Source organism: Odocoileus virginianus, unplaced genomic scaffold (assembly GCF_023699985.2).
Source record: "Odocoileus virginianus isolate 20LAN1187 ecotype Illinois unplaced genomic scaffold, Ovbor_1.2 Unplaced_Contig_65, whole genome shotgun sequence".
NCBI lineage: Eukaryota > Metazoa > Chordata > Mammalia > Artiodactyla > Cervidae > Odocoileus > Odocoileus virginianus.
In genome coordinates, this window is record NW_027224382.1 from 49632 (window position 1) to 57098 (window position 7467).

General features: G+C 43.7%; 1 pseudogene; it reads left to right on the top strand.

Annotated features, from left to right (window-relative positions):
- Positions 1-1902: 1902 nt before the first annotated feature.
- Positions 1903-3175, top strand: LOC110149886 (magnesium transporter NIPA2 pseudogene; annotated as a pseudogene).
- The last annotated feature ends 4292 nt before the right edge of the window (positions 3176-7467 follow it).

Sequence of the window (7467 nt, forward strand, 5' to 3'; positions counted from 1 at the left end):
AAAATCACTGCAGATGGTGGCTGCAGCCATGAAATTAAAAGACTCTCCTTGGAAGAAAAGCTATGACAAACCTAGACAGTGTATTAAAAAGCAGAGACATTACTTTGCTGACAAAGGTCCATCTAGTCAAAGCTATGGTTTTTCCAGTAGTCATGTACAGATGTGAGAGTTGGACCATAAAGAAGGCTGAGCACTGAAGAATTGATGCTTTTGAACCATGGTGTTGGAGAAGACTTTTGGGAATCCCTTGGACTGCAAGGAGATCCAACCAGTCCATCCTAAAGGAAATCAACCCTGAATATTCATTGGAAGGACTGATACTGAAGTTGAAGCTCCAATACTTTGGCCACCTGATGCGAAGAATTGACTCATTGGAAAAGACCCTGATGCTTGGAAAGATTGAAGGCAGGAGGAGAAGAGGATTACAGAGGAAGAGATGGTTGGACGGCATCATGGTTAGATGGCATCACTGACTCCATGGACATGAGTTTGAGCAAACTCTGAGAGATGGTGAAGGACAGGGAAACCTGGCGTGCTGCAGTCCATGGGGTCCCAAAGAGTTGGATACAACTAAGTGACTGGAACAATAACAGCATATAACAAGACTATTATTTAAATAGATAAAATAATTGTGAAACATTATTTATATGAGTGATTTTATTTAACCCTCCTGCATACCTTTGAAGCAGATGCAAGACAGACAACAAGGGAGAGTTTGAGACAGAGTGAGTCATTGGAACAGCAGCCATACCAGCCAGGCAGAGTGGATCCTCTTTCCTGTTTTGGTACCTGTTTGAAGCAGAAATTCCCTCTCACAAGTGTGAATCCTTGAGTGATAGTGCCAGTGGACTCAGTTTAGATGCTCATCAGGTCCTAAACTGATAGGATCTGATATCTGCTGTTCTTATTGCAGTACCCTAACCAGTAACCTGTTATGTCCCAGACCACCAAGATTACATCCTCCTATAACTGATCCACCCAGAATCCTCCAATCCTAGTCCAGCTCCAGCCATCCAGGAAGAATGAAGCAACAAGAGTTTTTTGCTGTGATTATTGATGTTGCCGTGGCTTCAGATACTGGACTACAGAAGTATTCCAGTATCTCAGTATCAAAGTCCCTGGAATGGTTCACTATGCTAGTTAGGTTCATTATCTCATCTTCAGGTTCATCTGGTTTTGGCTCCTCAGCCAGGATCTAGAGGACTATGAGTAGGAAACCAGAATAAAATATTTTTCCCCACTGGTTCTAACTGTCCTTGGCCACCCTTGCCTCTAGATGTTATTTCCATGACAAGGAGGCAGTCTCACTCACATCTTTCCTGCCTTTTGTGCTCAAAAAATATTCTACAGGGCTTTTTCAGGGAGAAGAAACTAGTTTTTCATCTTGCTGAACTTGTCAGCTCCATATTAGGGATAATGTTCTCTTCCCTTTGAAGGGGGGTGGGGTTCCTAAAAATAAATAAAACCAAACTTTCCATAAGTTGTATGATATTGGTGTTCTAAATAAATATTCAGATTCTAGATTCTGCTCTTAAGTTTTAATTGAGTAAAATAATTGAATTGGCCTGGTGGCGGCGGCGGCGGTGGGGGCTGGAGGTCGTCCGGGACAAGTTCCCCTGGGCGCTCCCCCATGGAGGAAGCGGTGCGCACGGCTGCAGCACTGGATGCTCGCACCTCCCACTGGATGGAGACGAAGGCGGTGGCCGCGTGAGCTCAGAAGGGGGTAGCCTGAGCGGCCTGTGTCGGGGTGTGAGCGGAGGTGGCCCAGGCCGGACAGCGGAGGGGAAGCCGCGCGGCGTACCTGCCAGCTTCGGCTCTGCTGGCTGGGATTGACCTTCAGTTATGCAGAGTGGGGACAGAACATTACCAGATCTATATCATTGGCTGCTGCTTTGGGAGTTGAACATCCTTCTAGGTGTTCATTGTTGTCCCCACGTAGCACGGAGGAACTTCTCTGCCCTTCGAAACAGATTGTGACTCATTGCTGTATTTGAAGACTGCATCATCCTGCCTCCAGCACCAACAGTTTCTCTGTTCTTGATCAATGTGATTCACAGTAACTTTTTAAGTAACAAGCGAAATGAGCCAGGGGCATGGAAAGTATGACTTTTACATTGGTCTGGGATTGGCTATGAGTTCCAGTATTTTCATTGGAGGGAGTTTCATTTTGAAAAAAAAAAAAAAAAAAAAAGGCCTTCTGCGACTTGCCAGAAAAGGCTCCATGAGAGCAGGTCAAGGTGGCCATGCCTATCTCAAAGAATGGTTGTGGTGGGCTGGACTGCTGTCAATGCGAGCTGCCGAGGTGGCCAACTTTGCTGCGTACGCCTTTGCACCAGTCACCCTAGTGACTCCGTTAGGAGCACTCAGTGTCCTGGTAAGTGCCATTCTTTCTTCATACTTTCTAAATGAAAGACTTAATCTTCATGGAAAAATTGGATGTTTGCTAAGTATTCTGGGATCTACAGTTATGGTCATTCATGCTCCAAAAGAAGAGGAGATTGAGACTTTAAATGAAATGTCTCACAAGCTAGGAGATCCGGGTTTTGTGGTCTTTGCAACACTTGTGGTCATTGTGTCCTTGATATTAATCTTTGTGGTGGGACCTCGCCATGGACAGACAAATATTCTTGTGTATATCACAATCTGCCCTGTAACTGGGGCAGTTTCAGTCTCCTGTGCTAAAGGCCTGAGCATTGCTATCAAAGAGCTATTTGCTGGAAAACCTGTGCTACGACATCCCCTGACCTGGATTCTGCTGCTGAGCCTTATAGTCTGTGTGAGCATACAGATTAATTACCTGAACAGGGCCCTGGACATATTCAACACGTCTATCATGACTCCAATATATTACGTGTTCTTTACAACATCAGTTTTAACTTGTTCAGCTATTCTTTTTAAGGAGTGACAAGATATGCCCGTTGATGATGTCATTGGTACTCTGAGTGGCTTCTTTACAATCATTGTGGGAATATTCTTGTTGCATGCCTTTAAAGACGTCAGCTTTAGTCTCTCAAGTCTGCCTGGGTCTTTTCGGAAAGACGAAAAAGCAGTGAATGGCAGTCTTTCTAGTATGTATGAAGTTCTTAATAATAATGAAGAGACCTTAACCTGTGGAATCGAACAACACACTGCTGAAAATATCTCCTGAAGAAATGGAAATCTGACAGCTTTTTAGTAATAAAGATGTAATTAATCTGTAACTGTTATAAAGTGAATCTGAGTATCAGAATGTGTCTGAAAAAGCATTGTTCTCAAATGATGTTCTCTAGAGACAATCCTTTTTTTTTAAGGTTTCACTAATTTGACCAAGAAATTACTTATGTTTAAATGATGACTCAATACATGGCCAATTTCTATTAACATTATATTATTGCAGAGTTATTTTAAATTTTCCTGCACCAAAATCTAAATGCACTAATGACAATTTTAGGTCTATAAAAATGCTTTTTTTCCCCACTGGTAAAAAAAATAATTGAATTGATTGAAATTAATGTGTCCTAAAAACAAAGGCATTTCCACTGAAGATGAGAAATTAAAAGAAATCATGGAAAGGTGGAGGAAAGATATAATATGACTGAATAACTGAACCAAATCTAAAACCAGGCATAGGACAGAAATTCTTTCAGAGACAGGCAGGTGGTACACTCTCCCCACAGTGGGAATCAGAGATTCCTCCCCACAATGGGGAACACTGGCATGCTGTTGCTTCTGCTCTTAGCTGAGATATTTGAGATGCCAGTCCTTGTGCACAGGTGCTCCTTTGTGAGATGATATGAAGAGCATTCTCACATCTGTTCCATAGGAACTAGAGCATCATTAAGTTACGTACAAATTATGTTAGGGTTTAGATGTGTATCTTTACTTTAATGACACAAAATGGTTTATTTTGACTAACTTGTTTTCTGTAGAGTTCTCTGACGGGCATTCAAACCAGATCATCACATTCTGATGGGATGACTAGTTTTGTACAGAGTCAATATCCTTTCTGTTTTTCTCCCCAGAACTATGGTCTAGTAAATGACAATGAATACTACTTAAGCAATAGAAATAACTCTAAAACATGTAAGTCATTGTGGACTATAGTCTGCTTTCGTGATCTTCTCAGAGAGACAGGGAGTCAAATAAACCTTGTGAGATTTGATCCCTCACATCAAGAAGAGAGGAGTTTAAAATGGATTTTATTACTTGATAGGCCATTTTTTTTTTCCTGTAGCAGTGGGATTTCTTTTTAAAACCAATGGTTTAGGTTTCATTCACACCCTTCTCTCAGATAAAGTAGACTTCCTGATCTTCCTCTCCCTCCTTCTACTCATTACTGGCCCAGTATCTTGATCTCACAGTGGCCTCTCTCTCTCTGTCCTGAGATCTCTGCCTTTAGCTTGGCTGTTACTGGACCACCTCCTATAACCTCCCTACTTCCTGTTCTGGATGTTTGTGATGCAGGATGAGTCCAGGTCCAAACCCAAGGATCCTGCTAGGTTAAATCAGCATTTTGCCTTCATTCATGGACGCCTGCCTGAAGCTTTGGCCCCACAGGAGGTCTTGGCATGACCAGCCATAGCTCAGCCACCAACTGTCCTCATTATAGCAATACCCGCCTTTGCTAGCAGGGGCGTCTCATCTCCAAGACTGGGGAAGTGTCAGAGAACACAGAGGAGGGACAGAGACTAAACATTCACACCTGAGAAGGTCACAGGCCTCTGGATGTTTGAGCCCCAGGCCTGGGTGTTCCTTGGAGCCTCCCTCTCTGTGTGTGGGCAGCTGGGGGCAGCCTAAGGTTAGCTCTGCCTCTTGTTCCCGGGGGATCCTGGTCTAAGCTCAGGGTCTTCTGCAGATGGCCTTCCTCTCCTTCCTGCTCTTCTTCCTCCTACCAGAAGCTCATTTCCATGATTAAAATGAAGTTTTCATATTTTTAATTTTATTTTTCTCATTGAAAGTTTGCATTATTCCCACAAGATGAGAACTGGCTCTGGGGTCTGGACCCTAGAGCAGATCGGGCTACAGCCTGAAGGCCAGCCATGGATGCTGAAGGCACTGGGGGAAGCCCAACAGAGCCTGGGGTTTAGAAAAAAGGCCCCCAAGTCCCTGTTCAGATGCTTGCCAGCTGCCAGCTCTGCCTCCACCCCTCTAGCCCCCTCCCCTGGTCTAGAAGCCCTGCCAGGGTCTAAAACTCCAGGCTGGTGGAAGTAGATGCACCAGGGCTGCTAGTCTGGGGAGACAGACCTGCGGGGGGAAGCAGCAGAAAAGCTCTATGTGGCCTGAGGACATGCACTGCTGTAGGGCGAGGACCACAACCGACAACCTGCCTGCTGACCTGCTGTGGGTCCACAGGCCCAGCCCCTGCCCTCTCTGAGCCTGTCTCCTCACCTGCACAGTGGGCACAATTATTAACACACTCCCAGCAAGCAGGCGGTGTTCATGAAAGGAGGGGAGTCTGAAGAGTTGAGAGAGCAGATTTGCCCAAAAGGAGGAGGAGAGGGTCAGAGCTGGTGGGGAAGGACCAACATGGCCACCTCAGACCTGGCCTGGGACTGCCTTCCTGGAAGCTCAGTCAGGCAGATGGGGAAGCTCTGATATCAGAACCCCAGGCCAGGACCTGGTAAGGCCCTCCCTGGAGTGCTCTGGGACCTGTCACCTGTGTCACAGGCTCTTTCCTCTTTGTCCTCATCTCTGCCCTTGGGAGTGCCAAGATTCAGGGAGCTCCCTGCCCCAAAGGTTACTGGGACCCATCTGCAGTCATTAGGGACATTAGTCATAATTACCACAGCTGGTGAGGAACACTCTTGGATCTTACCAAACAGTGGTTCACAGGTTCTGAAGTGATTTTGATGGTGTGCCATCATTTATGAGAGCCAGAGTATATTCAGTCATTCTCTATTGGATGGTTAGGTAGTGTTTGATTTACTGATTTTTCATCTTATACTGGGCTTCCCTCATAGCTCAGTTGGTAAAGAATCTGCCTGCAATGCAGGAGACCCCGGTTCAATTCCTGGGTCGGGAAGATCCGCTGGAGAAGGGATAGGCTACCCACTCCAGTATTCTTGGGCTTCCCTTGTGGCTCAGCTGGTTTAAGAATCTGCCTGCAATGTGAGAGACCTGGGCTCAATCCCTGGGTTGGGAAGATTCCCTGGAAAAGGGAAAGGCTACCCACTCCATATTCTGGCCTGGAGAATTCCATGGACTGTATAGTCCTTGGGGTCACAAAGAGTTGGACATAACTGAGCAGCTTTCACTTCCACTTTCATCTTATACTGACTGGAGTGAGCATTCTTGCACATACATGTAAACCTGGGAGAGATGCAGGAATGTATATGTAGTAAAAGTATTCTTAATAGTAAAAAATCTAGAAACAAGACAATTATACAACAGGCAAATGTAAATAGTTCATATTCATACCTTGGAAAATACATAGCTATGAGAAATAAGGAACTAACACAGAGATGTTAGTTAAAAGAAATCAGATATAACAGTACAGGCTGATTCATGTCAATGTACGGCAAAAAACACTACAATATTATAAAGTAATTAGCCTCCAACTAATAAAAATAAAAGGGAAAAAAAAGAGTACATGTGACATAAGTCTATATATGGGTTAAAAACAACCAAAACTAATGCTTAGGCATACACACACTTCCCTGGAGAGGGTAATGACAACCCACTTCTGTGTTCTTGCCTAGAGGATCCCATGGACAGAGGAGCCTACACACACTTTTGTTAAAGTTTTACAGAAAGGAAGGCTTCTCAACTGATTGAAAAATTTAGCAAATAATTTTAGTCATCATACACTGAAATTGACATTTTAGGGTGTACAGTTCTATGGATTTTAACACATGCATTGATTTGTATAACTACCACCAGTTCACACAGAACTGTTCCATTAATCCAAATTACTCCCTTTTGCTGCCACTTTATACTCACACCCTTTTCCCACTCCTGTGCCCCTGAAACCACTCATCTGATCTCCAACACTACACTTTTGTCTTTTCAAGGATGTCATGTAAATGGAGTAATACAGCTTGTAATATTTTGTGACTGACTTCTTCAATTCACCATAATGCAGTTGAGTTTCATCCAAGTTGTTAAACTCATTTTTAATTGCTGAGTAATATTCCATTATATGAATGTAGCACAGTTTGTTTATCCATTCATTCACTGACGGATATTTGTGTCATTTCCAGTTTTGATGATTACAAATAGAGCTGCCATAAACATTTGCGCATGGTGTCTGTGTGATCATACACTTTCATATCTCTAAGGCATGTCCAATTTTTCTAATACTGTTTATTGAAAAGATTATCCTTTCCCCTGTTGAATTGCCCTCATGAATATGGCAAATTGATATTTTAAAAAGTTGTGTCTATCCCTCTGTGTGTTTATCTCTTGGCTATATACCACACTGTCAAGATTCAGTTCAGTTCAGTTCAGTCACTCAGTCCTGTCTGACTCTTTGCAACCCCATGGACTGCA